Raw genomic sequence first — 15,403 nt, forward strand, 5'->3', positions numbered from 1 at the left:
AACAGAACAGAGCTGAGCAAAATAGAACAGAATGAAACCGAATAGAACTTAACAGGATGGAACGCAATGCAGCAGAACAGAAAAGAACATAACTGAGTAAAATAGAACAGAATGAAACTGAACAGAATGGAACAGGGTGGAATGCAATGCAGCAGAACAGAAGAGGACAGGGCCGAACAGAACAGAACAGAACAGAACACAGCAAAGTAGAACAGAATGAAACCGAATGGAACATAACAGGATGGAATGCATGCAGTGGAACAGAACAGAACAGAGCAAAATAGAAGAGAATGAAGCAGAACAGAACATAACAGGATGGAACACAATGCAATGGAACAGAACAAGACAAGACAGGACAAGACAGGACAGAACAGAACAGAACAGAGCAAAATAGAACAGAACAGAACTGAGCAAAACAGAACAGAATGAAATGGAATGGAACAGAAGAGGATGGAACGCAATGCAGCGGAACAGGACAGGACAAGACAGGACGATCTCTGGTCTGCTCACACTGAGTCAGTAAATTTGGGATAAAAAGAGGAAAAAATAGGAATCACTGTCAGAAAGGGGTTTTAAATACTGGTTATTAGATAATTGGGATATTAATTGCACTGTTTTCTTTCCAGCCATAGAGAGACGACTGTGCTTGAGTTGATCAATGTGTGTAGCAGAGTGTGATACACACATCATCCTGGCTCCTTCCCAAAACTAGACCTGCACTTCACTTTCTTTATATTAGAATAAGAATAAATCTTTAAGTGAATTTCACTTCTACTCATGCATCATTTGAAAGAGGCTTTTGGCTACAGACATTTGATTTTTGTAGATTCCGGTAATATAATTCCCATATTTCATCATACTTTAGAGTTTGGGCTGGTCCCACAACACAGAACTTAACCTATAAACGAAACCTGCTTTCTTCAGCTTACTGTGCTGCCAGAGGCCGTCGGTCCTGCTAGCAGTCAGTGAGAGCCCAGAATCCAACTGGCTTAATCAATTATTATCACGTTTTAAGATATCAACTTCTTCACACCTTAATAAAACAAGCAACTTTGCTGCATGTTCTCTTCTCTATTCACCCTGTATTTCTGTTTTTCTGTCCTATTCTGGCAAATGTCAGGATAAATGCATGGAAATCTCAATCTTAAAGTTTAACACCACCCCTCAGTATCTGCTGTGCTAAACCCCTTTCACATATTTGAAAAATGATCAGAAAAAGGACAATTTGGGGGAAAAGCTGAGGCAGTAGTACAGACAAGGAGCTGGGAGTGGTTGTTTGGGATCAGACTGTCTCTCTAATTGGTGGACACTTGGAATGGAGCAAAAAAATAAGATAAATCTACTAACTGATCCTAGGATTAAAACAAAACACGGTGAAGCAGCATTCAGCTACTATGCTACTCTTAGTTGGAATAAACTCCCGGAGGATCTTAGATCAGCCCCAACTCTGGCTGCCTTCAAAATTAGGCTAAAAACCTGTATGTTTGCCTTTGCCACTAACTGAAACCTAACTGCTGCTAATAACTGCACTCTGACACTAAAATGCGTTGTGTCTTTTATTCTTTTTTAATCGTTTTTATCTGTTTTATGTAAAACACAATTGCCTCTGTGTATGAAGTGTGCTATATAAATAAACTTGCCTTGCCTAAATCCTTTTTTTTTGCATGTGTGATATATTTCGGGACTGCAGCCTTATGAGTTCAGCTACAAACAGGCATGCAATGTTGGCAGATTATCTCAGGTTTTCACTGACATTTTTTAACCTGCCCCTGTCATTATGGTTCCACTGTATTTTAATAAAACCACCATTGTTGCTTTGACCTCTGTTATTACGAAATGCCTGGAAGGATTGGTAATATCACAAATAAAATGTAACATTCCTGCTACCCCTGACCCATTACAGTTTGCCTACTGTTCCAATAGATCTGTAGATGATGCTATCTCACTTGCTCTGCATACTGCTTTAGTACACCTTGAAAAGAAAAATACCTGTCAGAATGTTGTTTACTGATTACAGCTCTGCTTTTAATACTATTGTACCATCCAAACTGGTGTTGAAACTCAGAGGTCTTGGTCTGGGCAACTCTATCTGTAATTGGCTATTGGATTTCCCAACAGGCAGGCCCCAGACTGTTAGAATAGGTAAAACATACTCATCCACATTAGTTCTGAGGACCGGTGCACCTCAGGGCTGCTGTCTCAGTCCCCTATTGTACAGTCTATTTACACACAACTGTGTTGCCAAATATGACAACAACAGCGTCATTAAATCTGCAGATGACACCACAGTGTTTGGACTAATAAATGACAGTAATAAGAGGGACTATAGGAGGGAAGTGGACCATTTAACTATATGGTCCCATGAAAACAACCCCTCTCTAAATGTCAATAAGACAAAAGATATCATTGTTGACTTTAGAAAGACCAGAGGAAACCGCATTCCCATTTCCATCAACGGTTCGTCTGTTGAAATCGTAGACACCCTCACATGGTCTCTCAACAACAATTGCATCCTCAAGAAGGCACAGCTGAGACTGTATTTTCTGAGGTGTCTCAATAGTTTTTGTATGAGAACCAAAACTCTTATGAACTTTGATCGCAGTACCATGGAGAGTGTCTTGTCAGGCTGTTTCACAGTGTGGTTTGGGAACCTGACTGCTCAGGACTGCAGACTGTTTCAAAGGACTGTAAAGACAGCAGCAAGAATCCTTGGCATGGAAATATCACAACCTCATAATATTTACACCACTCGCTGCAAAAGGAAAGCCCAAAACATCATTAAGGACACCAGCCACCCCAGTCATGTTCTGTTCTCACTCCTTCCGTATAACAAAATGTTACCAAAGCATCAAATCACACACCACCCTTCTCAGTAATAGTTTCTTTCCACAGGCAGCCAGGTTGCTGAACAGCTGTCACACCCATATGCACCTTACATTGTTGTGTTATTGTGTTTTTTTTCTATTTTGGGTTTTGATGTATGTATGAATTCTTTGTACATAGTCTATGTAGGTCTGGTGTAGGGCTGGTGTGTCCTTGTGTCCTTTGTGTTAAAGCAGAGACAGCCAAAACATAAAGAACATCATTGTCTTCCAATACACATAATAATAAAGTTGAATTCTAACTTGATTTGTCACAAGAAATGCAGGTATCATGACATTTGCATAAAAATGCTGAGATTTCATTCAGGACCGACATCTCTTCTTGAAATGAAGCCATTTCACTTCAATGTTTTACTCAAAAAAAGTTTATTTCAGTTTTGAGTAATTCTTTGTGGAATAAAATACTGCTGTTGTTGTTTTTGTTATTTGATACAATTCTGACTTGCTTTATACCCCAAGTGTGGTGTAAAGGCCCTGCTCCAACATCGACCTGCCATGTGAGCGGTAGAACAATCAGTGGAGCTGATCTCTCTCTCCCTCACACAAACACACTCACACACAAACACACACACACACACACACACACACACACACACACACACACACACACACACACACACACACACACACACACACACACACACACACACACCTCATCCTGGCACCCAGGTCTATCTCTGCTTCCAGCCATCAGACTAACAGAAACCCAACATCCATCAATGCCAACCTCACTAAGCCGCTAACCCTCCGCATTAAATGAACTGTACACACACACACACACGCACAAACACATACACAGAGAGACCTAGAAACACAAACACATGCTCGCAGAAAACTAAACAGACATAATCAGTTTTGCAACCACACAGGAATAATCTCCCACTTTACCCCAGACACAAACACACACAAAGAAACATTGACACAAACACCAAAAAAATAATTAAAAAAGGTACACATACAAGCGTTATGCACAGACTCACAAATAGGACCTTTCACTGAAAATATCAATCACAGAGCGCCACACCTGTTTTACCTCCACTAGCCTCTGCACTGATGTTTAATTTACACGAGCAAAGCTTTGCTCTAAACCATCTGCTTTTCAAAAATTGGTTGCAATAAGTCAAATGTAAAATTACATAGTGACGTTTATACAAAATAGGGACCCAGTTTTTAAATTAATCTTGGGGAAAAAACACATTTTCTTCATCTAATCACTGTCCTGCTACTTCGTTGATTTTCCAATGGCAAGTTTTAGATTTTTGCTGAATTGGAGAAGACATTATATTAGAAGCAGTGGACGGTCCCGATTTGTGACTTCCAGTTGCCTTGTCATAGAGTGGGGATTTCTGATTGGTTATTGTGTTGACCAATAGACCCTTTTATGACCTCCGTCACGCATTGTATACGCGCGCATTTTGGCAGCAAAAGGGGCGACTTCTCCATCTCCAATCAATGCAGAGTGCAATTGGATTTTTGATCGATTGATATTTACATTTTTAAAATGTCATCTTGTGTTGTGGGTTGCCACAACAGGTCTAGCAAAACTGAAGGTATTAATTTCTACCTCATTCCCTCGGGGAGACGACCGTTCAATAGACCCTTTTACGACCTACGTCACGCATATTATGCACGCGCATTTTGGCAGCAAAATCACGTGATCGCTGTTTACCAACTATAAACGTCAGCGTTTTACCGCGAGGACGCATACAAAATCGAATAGAAACAACACGTAAAACAGAGTTCGTGTACTTTTCCATGACTTCTCCATAAATTTTAGCTTAATTTCCATGATGAAACGAAACCGCTTTTTACACGATGTCGAAGTTAGTCTATATTTCGAATGTAGTTAAGACACTCTAGTGCAAGCCAAACTGTACTTTGTAATTATCCATTTGAAGACACCGACCGTTGAAACTGCACTTGCCCTTCACAATATCAACAAAATAGCAAGCTAACTGATACAAAAGTGATCCAGCAGTTACATGTAAGCATACCGAGACAAACTTCACATATACGTACACACAACGGAAATGTTAAGGCTCCACCCCCCTCTTCCATACAATGTTTACACACAAACGTACACAGCGACATAAACCTACAGATATACATACACATACACACATACACAAAAGCACACATATACTAACCTTTTCCTCTTCTTTTTTTCCCAATTCCTTCCGCAATTATTTCGCTTTTGAGCTGGGTGTGTCTTGTGTTCTGCCCCTACAAATGTAGCTTAATATGTTTGTCATAACCTCAAAGAAGGAACTAGTGAGACCAAGGTAATGAGTAAACTAGGAATATGTTTACTTTGGTAACCGGCAAACACATACAGGATATGATCTTACTCTTCGCTGGCCTAGAGCGTGCTGACTTCCTTACTAAGTAACCATGTGCTCTACCTAGTGGTTGAACTAGAATATAACATTCCCTCCCACTTAAGATAAAACACAAGAATTGTAAACAAAACTCCAAGTTTCTCTAAGCTAAAACAATAAAAGAAAAACAAAAAAACCCCTCATATGGTCTATACCTTCTCTATCTCCTTCTGGTTGATTTGAACTAAACATTCACTATTTACCATGCAATTCACTAACAATGATGCCACCTTAAAACAGGTGTTATCGCCACATGTAGTTAACAGGTAAGTATCTCCACAGAAGGTAAATATCACCAGGTACGCATCATTTATTGTCTGTTCTACAGTGCAAAGTCTTTCAGGTGGCTTGGCAGCTTTGTGAGTCTTTTTGTAAGTCGGACACTTTGAGTGGCATCGCTGCCCCCTTTCACTTGTGCAGTATCTGGTGACTGCCTCTGGGCACTGACCTGAGTTTCTGACTCAGAGCTTGGATTTCCTTCAGTGGGTTGTGGTTGCCCAGGGAGCTCCACCGGTTGTGGCGACGCCACGACGGCAGTACCGGGAGCGTGGGTACTGGGCTTCTCGAATACATCCAGCCCTTCTGCTGTCTCTTCGCGCCTGGACAGAATCTGGTCCACATGTCGGCAGACCACTCCACTATATCCCAGCATGCCCTTATATGAGACAGGACCTGTTTCTGACACATTTAATCCTGGGACCCACCTCGGTCCGTGGCTGAAATTCCTTGTCATGACAGCGTCTCCTGCTCCGAACCCCCTGTCCTTTGCATTTTTGTCATGCTGGTGTAAACTAATAATAAGACACGTTAGTCCCTAGCTAACGGGTCTGACCCTTTAGCCGAGCGGTTAGTGATGTCGCCTTGTGGTGCAGTACACCCCGTATCGAATCCCGCACCGGGCAAGAAAATAACCGGTTACATTGGTGGCAGCGGTGGGATCCGGAAGTGTGCAGATCCTCAGAAGTCTCTTCGGAGCGCGGAATGACAAAGCGCGAGGGCACGCTTCCGGGGAGGGTGACGACTGTAAACTACTAATAAGACACGTTAGTCCCTAGCTAACGAGTCTGACCCTTTCGCCGAGCGGTTAGCGATGTCGCCTTGTGGTGCAGTACACCCCGTATCGAATCCCGCACCGAGCAAGAAAATGACCGGTTACACTGGTCTTTCTGTTTTGTATTTTCCTGTTTAGGTCTGGGTTTAATAAGTCCAGAGTGGAGCGCAGCTTCCTCCCCAACAGCATCTCAGCTGGGGAGAGACCTGTGATGGACTGAGGCATTATCCTGTAGCTGAGCAAGACCCGTGACACCGCCCTCAGCGCTTTTTTTTAATCATCTCTTTAAATGTTTGAACAGCCCGCTCGGCCAGTCCATTTGACAACGGGTGGTAGGGAGCAGCCGTCACGTGCACTATTCCGTTTTTTTTCATGAATTCTTTAGTTCCAGTACTAACAAAACATGTGGCATTGTCACTCACCACCATTTCAGGGATGCCCTGGTTGCTGAAGCTCTGGCGCAGGCAATCTATGGTAGTGGTGGATGCGGCGCTGTTCACAGGATACACATCCATCCATTTGGAGTGTGCATCGATGATTACGAGGAACATTTTTCCCATAAATGGTCCTGCATAATCCATATGCAGTCTCCTCCATGGCTTGTCAGGCCACTCCCAAGGGTGGAGAGGAGCGGCTGCTGGTGCCTTTCTGTGTGCCAGACATATGCTGCATGGTTTTGACTAGGTTGTCTATGTCCGCATCTAGCTTTGGCCACCATATATAACTCCATGCTAGGGCTTTCATCTGGGAGACCCCAGGATGTCTTTGATGAAGCTGCTGTAAGACCATTTGTCTGGCTGGCTGTGGAATAATCACTCGTGCTCCCCACAACACGCACCCATCCTGAACGCTGAGTTCAGCCCCTCTCACCTTGTATGGTGCAAAATCCACCTCTGTTTGATGTGGCCACCCCCTTACCACATATTTATGTACTCTGGCTAGTACTGGATCTTTAATTGTCAGTTCCTTTACCTGTTCGGCTGTCACTGTTGTTGTGTCCATTCCCTCAAACATCAGCACTCTGTCCTCCGGCGCTGTGGTGATGGGCGTTTGCTGGAGGGGCAGTCGGCTTAAAGTGTCTGCGTTGCCGTGGTCTTTCCCCGCCTTGTAGACAATGGCATATTCATATGCCCTCAAGGTCACTACCCACGTCACTGCCCATGTCTGTACTCGTGGTGACACCATGAGTGGAACAGCCTTTACTTCACTGAACAGGGAGAGCAGTGGTTTATGGTCTGTGCAAATGGTGAATTTATGACCATAGATGTATTTGTGGAACTTCTGCACCCCCAACATTACTGCTAAATCCTCTTTGTCCAATTGGGAGTAATTCCTTTCCGCCGGTGTCAGAGTTCTGGACATAAACCCTACCGGTCTCTCTGCTCCATCTCTCATTTTGTGAGACAGCACCGCCCCAACCCCATAGGGTGATGCATCACATGAGAGGATGAGATCTTTCTCTCTGTCGTAGTGCACTAGCAACCTGGATGACTGCATGAGTTTCTTTGACCATTCGAATGCGTCCTCCTGGTCTTTTCCCCACTCCCAGCGTGCGTCTTTTCTCAGGAGTGAGTGGAGTGGTGCTAACGCTGTTGACAAGTTGGGCAGAAACCTGTGGTAGTAGTTCAGCAGTCCCAGGTATGCCCTCAACTCTGTCACATTAGTTAGTGCTGGTGCTTCCTGAATTGCTTCTACTTTTTTTTTTCAGTGGGTGGAGTCCTGTTGCATCCGCTCTGTGACCCAGGAATTCCACCTCTGTTCCCATGAAGGAGCATTTGGTCCTCTTTAGACGCAGGCCTGCGGCATCCAGTCTGCGCAGCACTTCTGCCAACGTCTCCAGGTGTTGTTGGTCATCGCAGCCTGTCAGGAGGATATCCTCTAAATACACTGTCACATTTGAAACCCCGTGAAGCACTGATTCGATAGTTCGTTGGAAGATAGTTGGACTGGACGACATTCCAGAAGGCAAGTGTGTGTATGTAAACAGCCCCTTGTGTGTGTATGATCACCAGCTTCTTTGCTTCCTCATCTAATGGAATTTGTAAGTATGCATGGCTCATGTCTAGCTTTGTGAATTTCTTTCCTCGTGCCATATTTGCAAAGAGATCCTCCGTCTTTGGGATTGGGTATTGCTCTAGCTTGGATACTCTATTCACCATCAGTTTATAATCGCCACATATTCGGATTGAGTTGTCGGGTTTCTGTACTGGCACTATGGGCGCTGCGAATTCTGCATATTTGACTGGCTCAATGATTTTCTCTTTTAACAGCCAGTCGAACTCTGCTTCAACTCTCGGTTTCATGGCATATGGTACAGGTCTTGGTTTCAAAAAGCTTGGTATCGCCTCTTTGTCTACATGGGTCTTAGCTGGGGGGCCCTTAAATGTACCGAGTTCCCCCTTGAACACATCCTCGTGTCTTGCCAGCACGTCCTGTGATGTCAACTGGTTTTCTTCCCCGACCTGATTTACTGCCACCCTCCAGTCTATGTGCAGGTCTTTACCCAGCCCCTGCCTAACAGGTTTGGTCCTTTGCCTGAGACTACAATGACTGGAAGCTGTTGTGTCACACCCCTGTGTTGTACAGTGACTCTGGCAACCCCTAACACCTCTACTCTGGCTCCTGTGTAAGTTTTAAGCTTCAGGGAACATTTCTCTAATTCTGGAACTTTTGCATTGTTGTCCCATATCTTTGAGTATTCTGACCTTGTCATTACAGTTACACTGCACCCCGTGTCAACCTCAAAATTTACCTTTGATTTATTCAACTGCAGCTGTAATGTGATGGGGGGCACTTTTTATATTTTCTCCGAAACATTGAACATTGTGAATACTTCGTCCTCTTCTTCTGCTTCCCCCGTGTCAGCTTGTCCGCTGATGTGATGTGATCCCTGACTCATCCTTACTCCCTTTTTGGCTCCCCCCTGCCCTTTGAACTTGGGTTTCTCTGGGAGTGAGGTAGCCCGACACGCCCTCCTTATGTGCCCTTGTTTTCCGCAACTATGACACTTTTCATTTGCAAAGCGACACTCACTTGCCATGTGGTTTCCCCTGCATCTGTAACACTGCCGCCGTTGTTCGTCCCTGGATCTACGCGTGTTTACTTTGTGCACACTCATCTGAGCTGACCCTTGCTTCCCGCTTCCATCAGCACTAGTGTCTACACATTTCCCTTGCAATTCACTGACATCCTTCTTTGCAGTCTCAATGGCTCGAGCAAGGGTCAACGCTTTCTCAAAGGTAAGCTCAGTCATGGATAATAATCTACGCTGGATGCGGTCATCATTCACTCCACAGACCAGCCTATCCCTTAGCATTTGCGTCAGATTGTCCCTGCAATTGCAATCCTGAGCTAATTGCGCAACACCACAACATAGTCCATAAGTGACTCACCCTCGTGCCTGTTCCTTGAATTAAGTTTAAACCGCTGCACGATCTCTGATGGCCTGGGGTTGAAATGCGCTTTCAGTAAGTCCACAATGTCCTGGAATGATTTTTCCCCTGGCAACACCGGACTGAGGAGATTTCTCGTCAGACTGTAAATTTGGGCACCAACGAAACTGAGCAAATTTTACTTTTTGATGGCTCCATCGGTAATCTTGTTAGCAGTAAAAAAATGTCCCAAGATTTCAACATATTCCTCCCATGACTGCGACTCACTCTCAAAAGCAGCGACCATTCCCACCGTCGCCATATCCCGTCTCAGGTAGCGGTAGCCACGCACTAGCTAGCCAACTTCACTCGGTGCTAAAACGTCCAGGAACACCGAATATCCTTGTTTTTCCAGGATTCCGTTTATCTTGTCGCTACATGTAATAACCTCAAAAAAATGAAATAGTGAGACCAGGGTAATGGGTAAACTAAGAATATGTTTACTTTGGTAACCAGCAAACACATACAGGGCATGATCTTACTCTTCGCTGGCCTAGAGTGTTCTGACTGCCTTACTAAGTAACCCTGTGCGCCACCTAGTGGTTGAACTAGAATATAACAATGTTTAAATTGTTTATCTTTTGTAGGAGTGCCACCCTGTAGTAGTTCATGTATGAGGTCATTTCTTACTTATTTACTTCCGGTGTGAGATAGACTTTAGTAACCAGACTTCCGGAAGTAAGCTCATGGTTTGTGATACATGTCGTCATCGGTCGTCAGCTTCTCAATTAAAAAAAAACCGCTGTTCTTTTTTTTTTCTTCCTGCTAGCTAAAGCAACGTCTAAGTACAGTTCATCTGACAATATATGTTAATATATGACCAGGAGGTCATTTTGTGTCCAAATTAATCTTTTTCTTCTTCTTTCGGTATGTTCCCTGTTTTTCAGGGGTCACCAAGTGGATTTTATAGTTTCCATTGGTACCCTGTGAGGGCACAGCACCAATGGTGGCCGTTGTCAACCCGGGCCTCGATCGATCCAGTATGGTCCTGTCAATCCACATAGTGATTTGGCAAAATTTTACGTCGGATGCCTTTCCTGACACAACTAACCCTATGGACGGGCCATCAGTCTTCTTGGCCAAGTGCAAAAGTTGCTTGCAGCTTCTAACCTTAGGTTGCACAAAACTGCATCAAATCGACCTACAGTCATTTAAGCATTCCCACCCGAAGACCACTCCAAGGATATCAGCGACTTAGAACTCTTTGTTGATGACCTGCCCATGTAACGTAGCCTTGGGTTGTCCTGGAATATGCACATGAACACCTTCACATTCCAGATTGTGGATGACCAGAGGCACTTTACTCGCAGAAGGGTGTTGTCAACGGTTAACCGTCTCTATGATCCCCTAGGGTTCCTCACACCCATCTTCATTCACAGATGGCCAAGACTCAGAGAGCTCACCAGAGGATTGGGATTCCTCACTCCCCAAAGACATTGAGATTGAGTAGACTCGATGGAGGGAGTCACTCAAAGACTTACAGGGGCCGCAGATACCATGGCCTTATACATAGTATTTCGCTACCACAGGCGCACAAACAGAACTCTGTGTCTTTGCAGACACGTCAGTGAAAGTGGTTGCAGCCGTAGCCACCACAAGGGGAATTGAAGCTGGTTTCATCTCTGGAAAGGCAAAGTTGGCCCCCGTGCCTAGCCTAACGATCCCAACACTGGAACTGTATGTGGCTGTACTCCCAGTGCAGATCGCCAAGCTGATAGTCACAGAGCTAGATGTGACATTCGACAACATAATTTACTACATCCACAGTAAGGTTGTACTATGATACATCCATGACCAGTCAAGGAGATTTTATGTCTATGTGCACAACAGGATTCAACGTATCCTTCAATCATCGTTTCCTAGCCAGTGGAAGTACGTCTATTCCGACCTGAATCCTGCCGACATTCGATCAAGATCCATGCCACCAGCCCTCCTAAGCAGCACAACTTGGCTCACAGGACCAGCCTTTCTTCAGAACGCATCTTTGTACCCATCTGAGCCACAAGAGACTTGCGACCTCATCGACCCTGCTTTCGAATCTGAGGTGCACCCTCAAGTGATGACAAGTCTCACACATTTCCAGAGTTGTAAAGCCTCAACTTTTTGAATGCTTCTCCAAGTTCAGCACTCTTGTCACTGCTGTGGCACACCTGATCCCCACAGCTTGGTCCTTCACCTGCTCTGTCCAAGAGAAGTGTCAGGGGTGGCACATCTGTCATCCTACAGAGGAAGAGCTGACAAAAGCCGAAGTGTGCATTGTGAAGAGCGTCCAGAATGAGTGCTATGCAGAACAGCTCAAATGTGTAGCCTCGGGGTCCAACATCCCACCCTCTAGCAACCTGTGAAAGTTGCAGCTGGTCATAGACCATGACGGAATTCTGAATGTAGGAAGTCACATAAGAAGGTCAAGTTTGGGCATGGACGAGACTCTCCCTACCATCATTCCTGGCCAGCACCATCTGGTAGCCCTGCTGGTATGTCATCATCACAAAGCCGTGAAAAACTAGGGGAGGCTTTTCACTGAAGGTGCTATTCAAGCTGCTGGATTCTGGCTGGTAGGAGCAAATCGCTGTATCAGCAGTCTACTTTTCAAATGTGTCAACTGTAGGAAGCTATGGAGGAAAATGGAACATCAGCAGATGGTGGGCCTGCCAGCCGAACAACTGCAAGTGGCACCTCCCTTCACATATGTAGGTTTTGATGTCTTTGGGCCATGGGACATTCATTGTCTTACACCGCAAAAGAGGAGGACACGCCAACTCTAAAAGATGGGCTGTGATGTTCTCATGCATGTGTTCGAGGGCATTACATACTGAAGTGATGGAGACAATGAGCGCCAGCAGCCTCATCAATGCCTTTAGAAGGTTCTTCACAGTCAGGGGCCCTGCAAAATAGATACGATCTGACCATAGCACGAACTGTGTTGGCGCCTCCGAGAGCTGGGGATGGACAATACAAGTCTGAACTTCAATAATATGGAGAAGTACCTGAGCACACAGAACTGCACCTGGGTGTTTAATCCAGCCTATGCGTCCCACATGGGCAGCACATGGTATGATTGGCATTGCCCATCATATTTTGGACTGCATGCTGCTTGAACAGAAAAAATCCCATCATTAATGCCAGACCTCTTATCCCAGTGTCATCGGATCCAGAATCACCTCTCATCCTCACCCCAGCAACGCTCCTGACCCTCAAAACAATGCCTACACTTCCTCCCCCTCCAGGCCACTTTGAAGAATCAGATCTCTTCAAAGAGGAGTGGAAACAAGTTCAAAGCCTGGCTGACACCTTTTGGAATAGGTGGTGGCACGGATACCTCAAAATGTTGCAGCTTTGCCACGAGTGGCAAGAGAAAAGGCCAAACCTTCAAGAAGGGGATATCATTCTCCTGAAGAACAATCAGGCGAGAAGAAATGAATGGCCCATGCCCATCATCACAAAAATCTTTCCAGGAGGCAATGCATTGGTCCAGAAAGTTGAAGCAGAAGTCGCCAAAGGCAGAACTAAGTAACTTTCTCTTGTCCTGTTACAGAAGTAGTCCTGCTTCTGTCTCCAAAGACTGATTCTTGTTAGTTAATGTGGGATCTTTAAAGTCCCAAGCAGGGAGTGTTCTGCCCCTATTCCCTAGTGTTGTTGTTATTATTATTGTTTTCATGAATTAGTTAATTGATTGATCGATTAATTAATTAATTATTACCTATTCCCTATTATTGTTTATAAATGTGTAAATGTGTTTAAATTTTTTATCTTTTGTAGTAGCACCACTCTGTGGTAGTTTATGAGGTCATCGCTTACTTATTTACTTCCGGTGTAAGAGACTTTAGTAACCAGGCTTCCAGATCTAAACTCGTGGTTTGTGATACCTGCCGTCATCGGTCGTCAGTTTCTCAGCTCAAATACCGTTCCACTTTTTGTCTGCTAACTAAAGCCACATCTGTTAATACAGTTCATCTGACAATATGTTCATATAACCAGCAGGTCAATTTGTGTCCGAATGAATGTTGAAGTATATATTTTATGGTAACTGTGGCGCTATGTGGCTAAGCCAGGCTAGCTCCGTATTGTTATCTTACCCGACTGTGGCTTTGCAAGCTCCGCACCTCTATGTCATACACTTAACATGACGACTTAATGTGTATTCCCAAAAGTTAGATACTGTTTCATATTTCTGACACTGTGTCTGTATTGTACTTGCAGTTTCACAAAGTTCTCAGTAAACTTTAGGAAAATCGATACCCTACTGTGGAGTTTTTTCGGGTTATTTATCTGGCTGGATAGTTAGCGTCCTCAGCTAGTGAGACCTTCACTTCACTGTGTTGGTGGGTGAGGCGTGTGTGTGGGTGTATTTTTATGTATGTGTGTGTGTGTGTGTGTGTGTGTGTGTGTGTGTGTGTGTGTGTGTGTGTGTGTGTGTGTGTGTGTGTGTGTGTCGGCCTTTGGCTTTGATAGCAGGCAGGGGATCTGCAATGAGCTGAGCAGTCTGTCCCCACCAGATGACAGGTGGGCCTGGTGGCTTGTCAATGGGTCCAAGGCCGGCTTTAGTTCGGCTTAGTCCGGCTAAACTCCCTGATGCATGGGTCGACACTTCTCTAACTCTAGGCTGAGATGGAAAAAGGTGGTTTGAGCTACAGTCACTGCAGCGAGCGGTACGGAGTACTCGGAACAGTACTCAGCCACTCAAAATGGAACGCAGTGTAGAGGGAATTGTTTTGATGTTGCTGGACACCATTAGAGTTTGCCTGGTTCTTTAACGCAGCAGGTTTGGGCTGGTCTGTCTGTTCCTTCAGTGGTCTGGATGGTTCAGAGTCTGATTGTTTGAACCTAAAACACATTGACTTTTATGCAGGTCGACCTTATATAATGCACTTGGAACAAAAAATATCTGCTCATACTTCAAAACGCTGTACGTCAGAATCCAAATCAGGATCTGTTTTATTCGCCGTGTTTTTATTTACCAGTAACTGGACTTGACGGGTTGCTCACTTGAGACACTTTGACATAATGTTGATTGACTGATTCTTTCTGTATAAATTGCTTGCTCCAAAGTTTTGATTTGCATCCACTGAATCTATGTTTTTAAATGAGTGCGCGCGCACATGCGCACACACACTTAGTGTATAAGCACCCAAACACACAAAAACACACATTTACAAATTGAAAATGCAAATGCGGTTTAATACAACACAAGTGTTTGTGTCAGAGTGTGTTTGTCAGTGTCACTTAGTCCTCTTCAGGACAGGAGTCCCGCCTCTTGGTGTGACTCTGCCTATAGAAGCAGGCAGAGCAGGACTGGTGAGCCTGTTCAGTCTGCTAGCTTCACTGTAGGGGTCACACTTACAGCCTCAGCTCCCGTTTCACCCTTTACTCTAGCAATATCCATCCACCTGCTTGGCTAACACCTTCACACAATATCATAAGGTAATTCATTTTTTTTAGTTTTAGCCCCAGAGGGAATGGCACCCGAAACCTTGCTCGACCCCTTGAGCTGCACAGGGCTGTGCACAAACTAGCTGGGGAGTTCTGGAAGCATTTTTTGAGAAAGCAGTTTTTTTTCATTCGTTTGATAAAGACGCATCCAAGCCAAGGTACTGTAAGAGCAGAGGGCCTGTCACTGGTTTCTTCATACTGATGACATGTCACACAATAAAGATTTGTCTT

This window comes from Lampris incognitus, chromosome 6 (genome assembly GCF_029633865.1).
Source record: "Lampris incognitus isolate fLamInc1 chromosome 6, fLamInc1.hap2, whole genome shotgun sequence".
Classification (NCBI taxonomy): domain Eukaryota; kingdom Metazoa; phylum Chordata; class Actinopteri; order Lampriformes; family Lampridae; genus Lampris; species Lampris incognitus.